Consider the following 14,606-nt stretch of genomic DNA (forward strand, 5'->3'; position numbering starts at 1 on the left):
CCCAAAATTGACTCATTTTTAAAGAGGCACTACAATGGCGATTTTGTCGCATTTTGGTCAAAATTCGCTTATTGTATAACACCAAGATGCAGATTTTTTTAAAAAAATATATAACAATTTTCTGTACTCAGAGCGTTCGGCCCAACAGCACTTTATCAGTCACCATTAAAAAATGTTAGTGTTAAGGAGGGTTTTAACATGTTCGTGAGGGTCTGGAGGGGACTGAATTAGTTTCATAGTTGTTTTTGTTTCAAATTCGAAGCCGTTGTCTTAAATTCAGAGGGTTTTTGTACACGGAGCTGAATTGCCTCTCTTATGCGATGTTTAAACGTGTTTCTTTCCTTGGTAGAAAGTTTTGTTTTGCTGGCATCCACTGAGTGTCCCGTGAGTTGGCAATGTTCATGAATAGCTTACGAATTCTTCGATAGATGTTCGTTACCTCGAGTTTCTAGTAAAAGCCGTTTCGCCAACATATTCTTTGTGACACTGTTTAAATTATAATAATTGTGGTAGACATTCCGAACTTTCAAAGGTTTTCTGTGTTGTCCTTAACATATGCTAATTGTAATCTAAAAGAAATGAAAGACTTGTGCCGGACTCGTGCGACTAAAATGCCCTTTGTAAATGCCTTTGCCAAAATGTGGCAGTGAAGCATATATTTTCTACTTGTCGCGAGATGAAGATATTAAGTGAAGTTTTAGATAGTATAATTGGGTTTTAGCGAATTTTTTGAAGACACTGCAACAGAATTTTAAGAGCTATATTCAGAGAGTTTGGAGAACTGAAAGACATTCGGAAATAATCGAATTTTTTTTTATTTCGCCAAAACATTGCTTTAGGTGAACTTATTCGAGGAAAAATAGTTTTAAGTTTCAGCGTTTTATTTTACGGGCGAAATTTCAAAAGTTTGAAGTGTTTGAAATTTGGATGCAAATGGCCGTTTTCGCCGCTTTGAAGAATCAAATTTTCACACTTCTTTGTGAAAACATCGGAGGCGTTAAAACTATCCTATTAAAACGAAACTTGGCACAAATATTACATTACCCTTACACTTTAAAGTCGTGTAATAATTTTCTCAAATTGTTATTTGTAGCTTTTGAACTGGGCGTATTAATTCAGTCGCCATTTGTGTCTCACCGACGAAGGACAAAATAAGGCCAACTTTGACTACTGTAAATGGCCACTGGTATATATCATTTGGTCAAAATATTTACATGTTTAGAAACCTTTGTTATTGGTCTTTACACCAGGAAAGTTTCAGCTCTGGAAATCCAATATTTCTCCGTCAGTAAAATAAAATGTCATGCCATATTAGCGAGTTGGATTTTATGCAAATTACAAGGTTAAAATGCATTTCGGCAATGAAATCACTAACAAGAAAGAACGATTCACCGCTACTTATCCTTGTTTATGCTGCTGAGCATTTGCTGACGATATCACTTCAACTTCCAGTGTCCCGTTGAGTCCTTTGACGAAATATATCCAGTGATGATGAACTTGTATGAGCTAAACCAACGGCCACCACTTGTCAATAAACTCGACAACAGGAAATTTGATATATCCACGAATCGACATCTGTGCGGCGCTGATTTCCCGGTTTTCATCGCTCCCTTTAGACGTATTTTGAAAACATGGTAAACTAATGCACTCCTAGCTGCAAACTTATCAGTTTTTTATCGATACATTGACGGCTTCCAGGAGAATTATTTGTTTAGGAATGAGTGAGCGGAGAAATGGGACTGACCTTTGGATTGACCCCCGCGTCGTCACGTTACTTCCTTCCGTCACGCGCGGAATTAAAAATGTAAAAATTGAAAAAGCGACATATCACATACACAACACTTCTTATAAAAAGATCATAACATTACACTTTTCTAGATTGCGAAAAAATAGGATAGCCTATTTATTAGGATTTTCACTGTTAAACAATTACAATGTGTTTTAAATACATCTGAAAGTAAAAAGAATATAAACTTAAATCAATGTTGTGACTATCTTCTGTACCTCACTTAGCTTCTCTTCGTCTCACTTCTGCTTTCGAAGAAGTATTTACTACCTTCATTGGTCGTGTTGAGTCGGAAAATACATAAAATTAATGTCTGTTGCTTCAAATATATATTTCCAGTCTTACTGTCCTATTTCCCTTTTCACATTTGGCCAGATTTTTTTTTCATTCGCATTTGTAAGCAATGTTCAGAGCCCTACAAGGTGTGAAAACATTAAGGAATTCATTTCTTGTTTAGTCTCCCTCGCAGCCGTTTTTAGTGTCGTCACGCAGACTATTTCGTGATATGCCACGCAGACTATTTCTTGATATGCCTCTATCAGGTTACAAACTCTTACTCCAGGTCTAAACCGTTAATCTAACGTCCATTTTTGTGATGCAACAGGTAAATATGATAGCCCTGTCCGCGCCAGCAGGGGGAAATAGCCATGGGGTGTAGTTTTTCGCCCTAAATTTTTTATATGTATATGAAATTATTTTATTACAGATAAATGATATGGGCATGTAGTTCTTCGCCCTAAATTTTTTTTATATGTATATAAAACTATTTTACGACAGGGCGCTTATTTCTTTTTTTTTGAAAAACGACCAAATGTTCAAAACAAAACTTTAATAAATATTAAAATAACTACCAATAACAGAAACTATATGACAGTAATAATTAAAATTGTTTAAAATAATTGTTCATTTTAGCAGTAAATATTTACTGTACGGTACGGAACGGTAGATGTTCGCACTAGCTATGCAACGCTTTCGAGTGATATACTATGGAATCAGGCGGTGTGCGCACTGGGATTGCTATGCATTGTGGATGTAAAATTTTCAAGATGGCGGCGAAGCTGGGAAAATTTAGTAAGTTACAAGCTTCGTTTATCGATAGAATTATTTATTTTCTGAGCTCCTTTTCTACAGTTACAAAATCTTATACTCACTAAGATTGTATTTCTGTCAACAAAATAAGCAATGTATATTATTTTCAGCAAAAACGCGGACAACGAAAATTCGTCCCGTATGAGCATGTAATTTGAATCCGTCTTGTCGTGAGCTATAATTTTTCGTACATTGCACATTTAACGAAGAAATTGGTATAAACTGTTTCTACAATGCTTGTTCTAAGCCAGGGTATAAACGCTCCCAAACGCTCCCCTCGTTGTGTTGTAGATTTTCCGAATTAATACAGACATGTTTTGGTGGCAAATATGGCTTCGAAGAGGTGACAGATACAAGAAGTGATCACATGGTGTGACTCGTTTAATCATGAGATAGCGACGAACCGTTTCCTCCAACATTGTTTAGATTACCAGTGGTGCTTAAAATGTTTTACATCGGTGCATGGCTGATAGAAATCAACAGGCTAACCCAAACTAAATAAAAAATAATGTATTGGCTTCTTGTGAAACTGGCAATTTGATGAAGTTATTTGAGTTCATTTTAGTCAAAGGGAACGATTTATCGTTATTATAAGTCAAAGATGTATTTAAAAGCTGAATCAAACTCTGTGGGGAAGTTCATTCAAGGGTATTTTGATGTTGAACACAAATTCCCAGATCATTTTCTTAGCTTCCAGGTGTCTAAAATGAAGATTAAATAAATTGAATGAAAGTCTGTATGCTTGACTTGTGTTCATTGTTTACATGTATAAAATGTGCCCATTGAAGACAGGTAATTGTTAAAAAAGAAAAATACACCAATTTGTGAATTTTAAAGGTGACGGCATGATTAAGATCCTTAGATGACAACAGAGATACTCAGGGATTTGCTTATTTTGGTAGGCAGAATGTATACAGTGCTAAAATGGTCACCAGGTGAACCAAGGGTAGGGAAAAAAGCTATTGCTATAAATAACTGGCATCAAAGCAAGTGCAGTCATTGAGATCAGTGCTAATATGTCAATGATGAGAGAATACATTCAGATGAGAGAAATGACTTGCAAAAAATTGCCTTAGATCACTACATTCCAAGATCCAGGTGCTGACACCATTTTATAATTCAATAAATGGGAGGGGGAAGGGGTTAAAAGGCATGAAAGAAGACTTGCATCATAATTTCTGATCTGGTTGCTATTTATTACACCTGCTAATGTAGGCTAATCTAAAGCTGAAAGGTTCATGAGTATGCTATTCACTGTTTTACAATTCGAGCAAGCAATAGCATGCTCATTTATGTGCGAACCTGTTTCAGGAGGTATGTAAACATGGGAATGACTTGTAGGCTTTTTGGGACATGTTTTGATAGCCTAATATAACCACGAGAGAACTAACTGAACATAAACTATGAAATTCTCCCAAACTCTCCTGGTGACTCCATCAGGCTGTATATCAAGCACAATTAATGCCATTTGCTATTTCATGGCTATAACAAAACAGTTAAACTACTTTCATTAGAATTGTACCAAAAAACTGGCAATGACAAATAAACATACAGTAAAATGCAGTTTTTCTTTTATTTGATTAAACACTTTCTAAACCACCTGTTACAAGTATTACTGAAGTGCTCTAGTTTAAAGGGAACAAGCCCATGGGAAATGTTGCTCAATCATTTTTAAAAAATGTATATGCAGGAGGAAGTCAAACCTCAACCGTAAATAACAAAAAAGAACTGCAACAAGCAGCAAAAAGCCTGGAAAAGCTTAAATTATAAAGGATCTTGTTCATAACATTTTGTACCAACTTTTGATCAGTTTGTATAAACATAAAACACTAGAATACATCAGTACAATTCTTATCATGCAGACTCGGTAGCTTATACAACACAAGGCAGCTATTAAATCAAGCCTTTTTTATGCAATATTTCTACAGTTGAAAGCTCGAAACGATCAAATCGATTTCAATACTCAAGGTGGCACTGAAGTGACTGAACGGACAGAGAAGTCAAAACATTCGAACAGGCCATCTTACCTTGAGTTTGCTCACGATTGTTTTGGGATCACTGACTTTAAGGAGAGTCAAAAAAGTGCTGACTGATCGTGAATGATCGAACAAAGTGATATTGGGCCCAGGTATTGAGTCGTCTTGCAGTAGATGGTAGGCTATCGACCGCTATCGATGCACCGGCAGGGCAGATAATTTATCCTTCGCTCACATGGACCAACATGCGAATGTACGTATAAACAAACGGTATGTATCAAGAAGCGAAGACTGTTTTCGCAACCAAACTCGAACTTGTTTGTTCATTAACGTTCTTTTAAAGAAAACATAGCAAATTCGCTGATTTTCGCAGCGTATTTAACGAATACAGCTCGCCTTCGTTGCCTGCCACGAGATGTGCACTTATCCACGACTTGACACAAATGACCAGAATTTTAATTTCGACCATGATGCATAGCGATCCCAGTGCGCACACCGCCTGCTATGGAATATCTCACGAGTCACTTGTATTTTCTCGGTATACAAACGAGCCTTTAGCAAGTGACAAGTGGGATACCACGTAACAAGCGGGATATTCCAAAGAATACCACGAGAAAGTGTTGTGTAACTATTTTATACCATGCCATAGAAAACACGCTTCATAAATTTCATCGGGAATAGCAGCGCACGATGGGAAGGTTGAGTTGAATACCGTCGAATTTACAATGGCTTTCCTGAATTCTGATTGGCTGTGTTTTCTATGGCATGGTATAAATGATTTTATCTTTTCAATGTCGATGACTTCAGTAGGGCAGTTATCCACAATATTGGCGCTTATAAAAATGAGGGCGCTTATAAGAATGAGGGTGCTTATTAGAACGGGGGCGCTTATAGAAATGGGGGCTCTTATCAGAATAGGGTCGCTTATTAGAATGGGGGCGCTTATTGGAATAGGGACACTTGAAAAAATAAGAGTGCTTATTAGAATGAGGGCGCTTATAGTTGAATAGTTGTAGGATCTTAAGTGCTCATTTGCGAGATGTTAGGGGCGGAGGAGGTCCACAGAGAATCTCGAAAATGCCTTCTCCTTCATTTTGTGCTGATATGTATTTTACAGCAACTAGACTATAAAATTTTATAAAAAGGAATTGCGCCAATTTTCACTCATTTCGGCGCATGCGATTTTGCGTATGTAGAAGGCTCCCTAGTTTGCCCCCGACAGGAAAACTAAATTTCCAACATAGTGTTTAATTTTGTTGGGCTATTTCTTGTAGCTATTTTGGAGTTTGCCCCCGCAGACAAAAAAAAGCTAGGTACGGCCCTGTAATAAACGTTGCAAACTGCTCTCTTTTTTATCGTAAATTTTCAAAATACGAACAGGTCGAAAAAGTTGTAGGCCCGGGCCTAGGGGCCTATTATTGTTTTAGCATGTTTTGAATAAAAAAAGAACGCGCGGGTTTCTTTTTCACACCTTGTAGGGCTCTGCACATTGCTGACAAATGCGAATGAAAAAAAAAATCTGGCCAAATGTGAAAAGGGAAATAGGACAGTAAGACTGGAAATATATATTTGAAGCAACAGACATTAATTTTATGTATTTTCCGACTCAACACGACCTATGAAGGTAATAAATACTTCTTCGAAAGCAGAAGTGAGTCAAAGTGAAGCTAAGTGAGATACAGAAGATAGTCACAACATTGATTTAAGTTTATATTTATTATACATTCTGATGTATTTAAAACACATTGTAATTGTTTAACAGTGAAAATCCTAATAAATAGGCTATCCTATTTTTTCGCAATCTAGAAAAGTGTAATGTTATGATATTTTATAAGAAGTGTTGTGTATGTGATATGTCGCTTTTTCAATTTTTACATTTTTAATTCCGCGCGTGACGGAAGGAAGTAACGTGACGACGCGGGTGTCAATCCAAAGGTCAGTCCCATTTCTCCGCTCACTCATTCCTAAACAAATAATTCTACTGGAAGTCGTCAATGTATCGATAAAAAACTGATAAGTTTGCAGCTAGGAGTGCATTAGTTTACCATGTTTTCAAAATACGTCTAAAGGGAGCGATGAAAACCGGGAAATCAGCGCCGCACAGATGTCGATTCGTGGATATATCAAATTTCCTGTTGTCGAGTTTATTGACAAGTGGTGGCCGTTGGTTTAGCTCATACAAGTTCATCATCACTGGATATATTTCGTCAAAGGACTCAACGGGACACTGGAAGTTGAAGTGATATCGTCAGCAAATGCTCAGCAGCATAAACAAGGATAAGTAGCGGTGAATCGTTCTTTCTTGTTAGTGATTTCATTGCCGAAATGCATTTTAACCTTGTAATTTGCATAAAATCCAACTCGCTAATATGGCATGACATTTTATTTTACTGACGGAGAAATATTGGATTCCCAGAGCTGAAACTTTCCTGGTGTAAAGACCAATAACAAAGGTTTCTAAACATGTAAATATTTTGACCAAATGATATATACCAGTGGCCATTTACAGTAGTCAAAGTTGGCCTTATTTTGTCCTTCGTCGGTGAGACACAAATGGCGACTGAATTAATACGCCCAGTTCAAAAGCTACAAATAACAATTTGAGAAAATTATTACACGACTTTAAAGTGTAAGGGTAATGTAATATTTGTGCCAAGTTTCGTTTTAATAGGATAGTTTTAACGCCTCCGATGTTTTCACAAAGAAGTGTGAAAATTTGATTCTTCAAAGCGGCGAAAACGGCCATTTGCATCCAAATTTCAAACACTTCAAACTTTTGAAATTTCGCCCGTAAAATAAAACGCTGAAACTTAAAACTATTTTTCCTCGAATAAGTTCACCTATAGCAATGTTTTGGCGAAATAAAAAAAATTCGATTTTTTCCGAATGTCTTTCAGTTCTCCAAACTCTCCGAATATAGCTCTTAAAAAGAATGTCTGCCTGAGTTTAACAGAGAGATCAAAATCTCGTCGAGCATGTGTTACCTGTGAAACTCTTGACACCACTTTTATTGCTTTTGTGCACTGGTAGTTTTACCATGATCATTCATTTTAGGCTTTAGGATGTAAAGAAGTCTTTTGGCTTTTGGCTTTTCAAAGTTATACCTTCCGAGTAAGCGGAACAGTTTTAAAATAGTTTGGTTGTTGGCTTAATGAAAGCCGACAAACTTTCACCTGACATTAATCGCGTTAAATTTAGTATTCTCACTGACAAAAGACAAAAGGCCGAAATAAGAACGTATATTAAATTGACAAAGGTTTAATTATTGCCCGACAAATCTTGTCTTATCCTAAACAAAAGCTATCTGAAAACCAACAACCGTCTCAAATGATAGATGGCAATTGACAAAGCGTTCAGAATAAGCGTCTTTTACTTGACACCCTTCTTGACAACTAACTGACAAATAGTCACTACGCTTACTAAAAACTGACACAAAATAAGCAGAATTTGGAACCACAGCCAACAAAGGATGTGCAGATCGGGTAATAAAATAGGATTAACTCGTTTAAACGTCAACGAAGATAATACAAAAATTAACTAACAGAAAAGTATTATTGCAATATGTAACATACCTACGACCAAGAACTGGAATGAAAGAGCGGCAAGGACCACGAGAACTTTGCAGTTCCAATGCACCATGCTTCCGACAAAGAGCAGAAGCAACTGATCTCTGAAAGCTTTGCAAATCTGTTCTTGAAGCTCTGACTTCTTCAAAATTGTGTAACACAATGTATGATGATACTGCAAGGAATTGTTTACCTGCCTAAACCTGTTGTAGCATAGTTGAACACCCGGTTCTACTGCAGAGCAGAACAATGTGCACTTTTGACAGAGCTCATCTGAGCAGAATAGAAAGCATGAAGAATGTCCTTATTTACTTATCTTCACGAAAGCTTACTTTGCGAGACTTAAATTTCGCGGTTTTGCAAAAAAAATGTTTAAAGGAATTAAACTTCGCACATTTTTTTAAATGCTGATCTTCGTTAACAAATATAGGTAGGCTCAGAAACGGGGCTACAGATTGTAAAGCCACATACGATTATTGAATAAAACCTTAACAAAACAAAACTTAATGAACAGGTGTTGCTACAAAACGCAACTTTGTTCGTCTTGTTCTACACAGGTCAGCCTACCATATATTTAGTCTCTGCCATACATGATATTCGACTAGAAACGACAACATCGATAAACACGTTAAAGGGATACTACCATGGGGATTTTAATGCTTTTCGGTAAAAAGTACTAAAATTGGTGAATAGGTCTTATCGTTCATGAAATGCACCTAGTACATCAAGATGGAGATGTGAAGAAAATTGTTGTTGTAGGAAGAAGGAAGTCAATAATGTCTAGGTGTTTTTCCAGTCCACAAGGAGAAAACTTGAAAAAATCAGCCTGACTTTTTCAAGTTGAGATCTAAAGTTCTGATGGCATCACAATAATATCACTTGTTTTTATCGCTTCACTACACTTGCATGGTGATTTTTACCCAAATTGGACCCGGCACTATTCGTAGTTTCCTTATGTCTTTAGGCTCTTGATGTTTTGAAGTGAAACTGGTATCAGTCTCTTTTTTAACGGACGGTAATACAGTTAAGAAAAAGGGTTTTACAATGGGGTTTTAAGCGAAATTAATTTCAACAGAACGTTTTTTGCGTTTTTATAATAAGGTATCAATAAGGCATCGAAGTACAATTTTTTTTTGTGAACAGAAAATTTATTTTTATTTTTCAAGAATAATAGTGAAACTTGCTTTCGAATATTTATATTTATCATGATTTCTATAACTGTCGTTTGTTCTCATTTTACTGATAAGAGCCGCAACGAGTTACCATTGCGCCAGAAATTATTAATAACCTTTTTCACAATAACGGCCATTCTGCCAAGAAGAATTTTGACGTACAAAACATCTTTTTGTTCCCTTACAAAACAAGAACGATAACGACCATTAAAAACTTTAGACAACTACACTTTTCCTAAGAAAAGTAGGAAACAGTCTCTGAATTATCTCATAAATCGACAAAAATGTCACTCGATGAGCTGTTTTCTAAATACTTAAGTAGGAGTAGTTCTCACTAACATTGCCCCCGCTTTTACAAAGCTTTTGGCTAATCCATCGTGAAATTGTCGTTGATGTTCCTGAAAAGGGCCTTTCACCTTTAGACAAGTAATCTTACACTAGGGTGCTTTTATAGCCGAGAGAATCTCACAATTAATGCTATTTAGTTAAAAGTAAACAAAAGGAAACGATCACATTTAGTGTCTAGTGGTATCTATTTGAGTAGTAGAAATAGAAATAGTCGAGTCCTCGTATTCGTTTATACGAGAAAAATGATGATCTATTTGTAACAACTGTCTAACAACTGGAGCTGATCATGACTAACTGTTTGAAATAAATTTTCTTGGCCTGGAAGCGAAAAGCACAGGTTTCATATTGACAACTGACTTGTTGCAATAGGCCTTTTTCACGCGTCGGCCATCTTGACATTGAAACGAGGCTAATAACGCATGAAATCCAAGATGGCGGACAACACGCCTCAGACGCCTGTTGTGCCTGTAAGTTCCTCTACCGTTTTTTGGTCTTCATCGCTTGATTTGCTTCCAAAAATCGCCATGAAGGATGTGGAGGCGTTCGTTAACTTAAACAAATCTCCAAAAAGTGGCCTTACAAAAGGATATAAGTTCTTCGTGGAAGGGTTTATCCATGAATTTCAAGGTTTGAGAAACATGAATTTTTCTTCCCTTTTGCTGTTCTCGTGTTTTTAGCGCCGGTCAACTAAAAGTAAATTCGTATCTCTGATTTTGTAGTTGCTCCAAACAACAGGAAGGGAGGGGAAATCTACATTAGATGCAAATGTTTTAAATCTTTAAAGAAAAACGAAGATCCGCATCAACTCAAGGTCAGTAAGCTTATATAGAATTTTTTTTAAGTATGAAGCTCGAGTGGTATCGCTGGCAATCGCACTGCATGTTGAGTTCTATTTTCAATTTTCTATACTCTTACAGCAGCACATACCGATTTGAGATTGCAGTTTAGCTATTAAATAATATATTGTGGTGAACAGTTTTAATTGCTAATAACAACTGCTCTAGTAGTTATAAGTTATGCTTGAATCAAGGCCATTACTTTTCAGTTATGCCTTTGCTCCAGATGCCTACCATACTAGATACCCATATTAACAAGCGTTTTCCTCTTTCTTTTACAGTTGTGTATAGACTGTCGACCTGATAACGTACCAATGGTTATTGAACATTCATGTAGTTGCAAGGCAGGCCAAGGAATCTGCAATCACAAAATAGCCTTTCTCTATCAAGCTGCACATTACAGCATGCTGGGTTTAAAAACTGTGCCAGTTATTCCCTCAAAGACCTCTCTTCCTCAGGAGTGGCACAAACCAAGAACGGCTGGAGTAGCACCAGAATGTTCACAGGAAATTCAGCTGAGGAAGCCAGAGTTAAAGTTAAACAAGGGGAGAAAGCGCTCTTTTGACGGTGTGAAGAGTAGCCTGTACAACCCAATATCCTCTGATTTCCCTCCAAAGAAATTTATTGATAATTTTCAGCGTGAAATTCTGTGTAATTTTCCGGAGACCCAGTTTTCAAGCCTTTTCCCTTCTGATGCTTCATATACTGAAAGTAAGTTTGGCTTAGTTCCAAATGGAAGCGTAATTTCATATCAACAAAAGCTTGCAACCGACCATTCCCACATAAAAAACATTCCCCAGTGCAGAGATTTTCCTGACCTGCCAACACGAGTTATATCCACCCAGGGGTACACTACAGTCCTCCCAACAAAAGAGTCAATTTACTATGCAGGTGAACAAATCACACTGGAGGAGACTAGGCGCATTGAGAAAGAAACAAGGGATCAATCAGACAACCCTTTTTGGCATGATCTCAGGAAAAAACGAATTACTGCATCAAAATTTAAAAGGGTTGCAGCAAGGAAAAAGGACTATGAAACCTTAGTGGCACAGTTAAAAAAGCCTGTCAGGCAGACAGAGGCAATGAGATATGGTTTGGCAAATGAAGGAAGTGCGGCTGCGACATATGCTGAATCTAAAGGTGTCAATGTCAGGAGGTCAGGATTTGTCATTAACCCAGGGTGCCCACACTTGGGTGCAAGTCCTGATTACATTGTATTTGATCCAAGTGAAAATGATGATCCCTTTGGCTTAATGGAGGCTAAATGTTTACAATGTTTATCAGTAAGGAATGCAAAATGTCTGAGGCTTGTAAATGGCGAACTGAAACTGAGGAAGACACACGAATATTATTATCAGATCCAGGGACAGTTAGGCTTAACTGGAATGCAGTGGTGTGACCTTATGGTCCTTTGCAAAGATGACTGGCACATTGAAAGAATTTACTTTGATGAGGAATTTTTCAATTCCATGTGCTCCAATTTAGACAAATTCTACTTTGATTTTTTCCTTTGCACACTGGTTTAAGCACCCAGGAAATAACTTCACTGATGTTTGATTCCAATCTTAAACTGTTTTTTCCCCGTTTAAATGAAATTATTATTGATCGGATTTATGGAAAAGTATCTCTTTCTATCCCTGATGGGGGGGATATGTAAATTATGGAAGAAGCAGTTTGATGATTGGATCACTTAATTGGAGATATTTCATTCAAAAATCAAAGCAATACTGCAGCAGATTATTGTTACTCAGGTGGAAATGCCTAAGCTATTATGATTGTAAAAGAATAGTTATCCAAATAATGGGCTGATCTAGGAATTTTTGGTATTTGGGGAGCCATTAATTAATACCATTAGAGGGTTGTCAAAAAAAATTACAAATCTGAACACACTGTCACCTGGCATTCAGTTGAGTGACAACATGCAAAGCAAGTTTCATTAGGAACAATAGCCAGATAATAGTGATCCTCTAGTTGTAAGAATTCAGTTTGCAACCATTATTTTATTTAATATTAAAACACACTCAGGTCTGACACAGGACTCCAGTCCCTCTTGACCTCCCCCCCCCTCCCTAGATCTGCCATTGAACATTTATTTAAGTTGACTGTTAGTACTGATTTTAGAATAGTGGTCCTTTAAAGTTTGTCAGGATACAACACTGTCACACTGTCCAGAGTTGGTTAATGGAAGAAAACAAAGACAGTGGAACAATGGAGTCGAAAAGGTGAAATTCCTTTGCTCGACGTATGGCACGTTCCACATGTATTCTCAGTTTTGCAATTTCTTGTGTTTTCTTCACATCATCTGCAGAAAACTGCGGTTTCTCTCTTAGGAATGGAGGGATGTTTAATGTGCAGTTTTTGGGAGTAAGAAGATCCTCGATGGTGAATCCTTTGTCAGCCATCACCCCATCATTTCGTTCTAGTAGTTCAATTAACCCTGATCTTCGGGTTATTTCTCTATCACTAATTGAACCAGTGTAAAGGGCAGACACAAAGGTTACAGATCCAGTTGGTGAAATACCAATCAACCCCTTCAGAGTAGTGGCACTTTTGTAATTAGAGTAAAATTCTGAATGAAGGGTAAGGGAAGATGGTGTCTGTACCTTAATTTCAGTGCAATCAATTATAACTCTTACTGATGGATAAGTATCTTTAAAAGACTTTGGCATTGTCTTGTCAACTTGTTCTCTGCTTGGCCAAATAGGTAAGGAACCCAACAGAAAATAAAGGTAATTTGTCCATGTTACCAAACTTCTACTGACTGTGGAAATAGAAATTTGAAATCTCTCAGCCAAATCCTGTTCAAAAAGTCCAAGTTTAATTTTGCATAGAAAAAGGAATAGTTGATCCTCAATGCAAAGGGCAGAAACAAATGCATTATTTGTTTCACTTTCCACTGCAACTGGCCTATCAGTGTTTTGTTTAGCTCTGGCCCTTTGTTCTTGTGTCCATGTTTTAATTTTGTCTGCACCAGGCTTTACCAAAGAAATAAACATTTCAAGCAGCTTCCAAGAAGGAAATCCAGTATAAAAATTTATCATGTCATCATTGTACGAGTATCGTGACAATCCAAACTTGCTCAAACATTTGGCCCTTTCAAGTTCTTTCTGTAATTTCTCAATTTCCTTCTTGGCAGCCATAAGTTGAGCATGAACATCTCCAATTTCCTCTTCAGTAAAAAGACAATAATCATGATCTCCTGATGGTGGTTTGGAGATAACAGTCTCAGCACAATCTGACTCTTTAGATGTTTGATCTGCAACTGCCTCTTGAAATCTTCTTTTAGATGGGGTTCGTTGATTTGTATCGGTTGTCCAAGCAAAGATGGATGGAACAGCAGATGACAACAAAACCTTCCTTCTCGTTAATGTTCTTTTGAAGTCAGAAGTTTTGAAGTGTGCAGAACAAACTTTTGTGTGAGGTTTAATCTGAATGAATGAATGAATGAATGGATGGATGGATGAATGAATGAATGAATGAATGAATATATAAATGAACTTAACTTAACACAGAATCAACTGATTTACATTGAAGCTGTGCAAATGAAGTCAAATATTAGAAAAATAAATAGCATGAGTACAAGTGTAAGAATATATAATAATCTAATTTTAAACATCAAGACCAAAAATAACAAGACAAAAAATGTTTCTTCCCACGAATTAATGAGCAACATTTGCTGCCTGTGGGTCAGTCTATTGCCGTGATGAGATATTTATTAAATGAAGTGAAGTCTGGTGAAACATGCACAAGCTTATATAATTAAAAATCAAACTGCACAACAGGAAAAGAATTAACAGCCCTTTCAAGACGAGTAGATTTTATTTTTTCTAAGT

The 14,606-nt window shown here is 36.8% G+C and overlaps 1 protein-coding gene across 1 annotated transcript in view; it reads right to left on the reverse strand.

Moving 5' to 3' along the window:
- LOC144630562 (uncharacterized) overlaps positions 1-14,606 on the reverse strand; it is an 88,479-nt gene that overhangs the window by 44,663 nt on the left and 29,210 nt on the right. The window lies entirely within an intron of this gene.

Source organism: Oculina patagonica, chromosome 11 (assembly GCF_052425735.1).
Source record: "Oculina patagonica isolate OP01 chromosome 11, crgOcupat, whole genome shotgun sequence".
Taxonomy (NCBI): Eukaryota; Metazoa; Cnidaria; class Anthozoa; order Scleractinia; family Oculinidae; genus Oculina; species Oculina patagonica.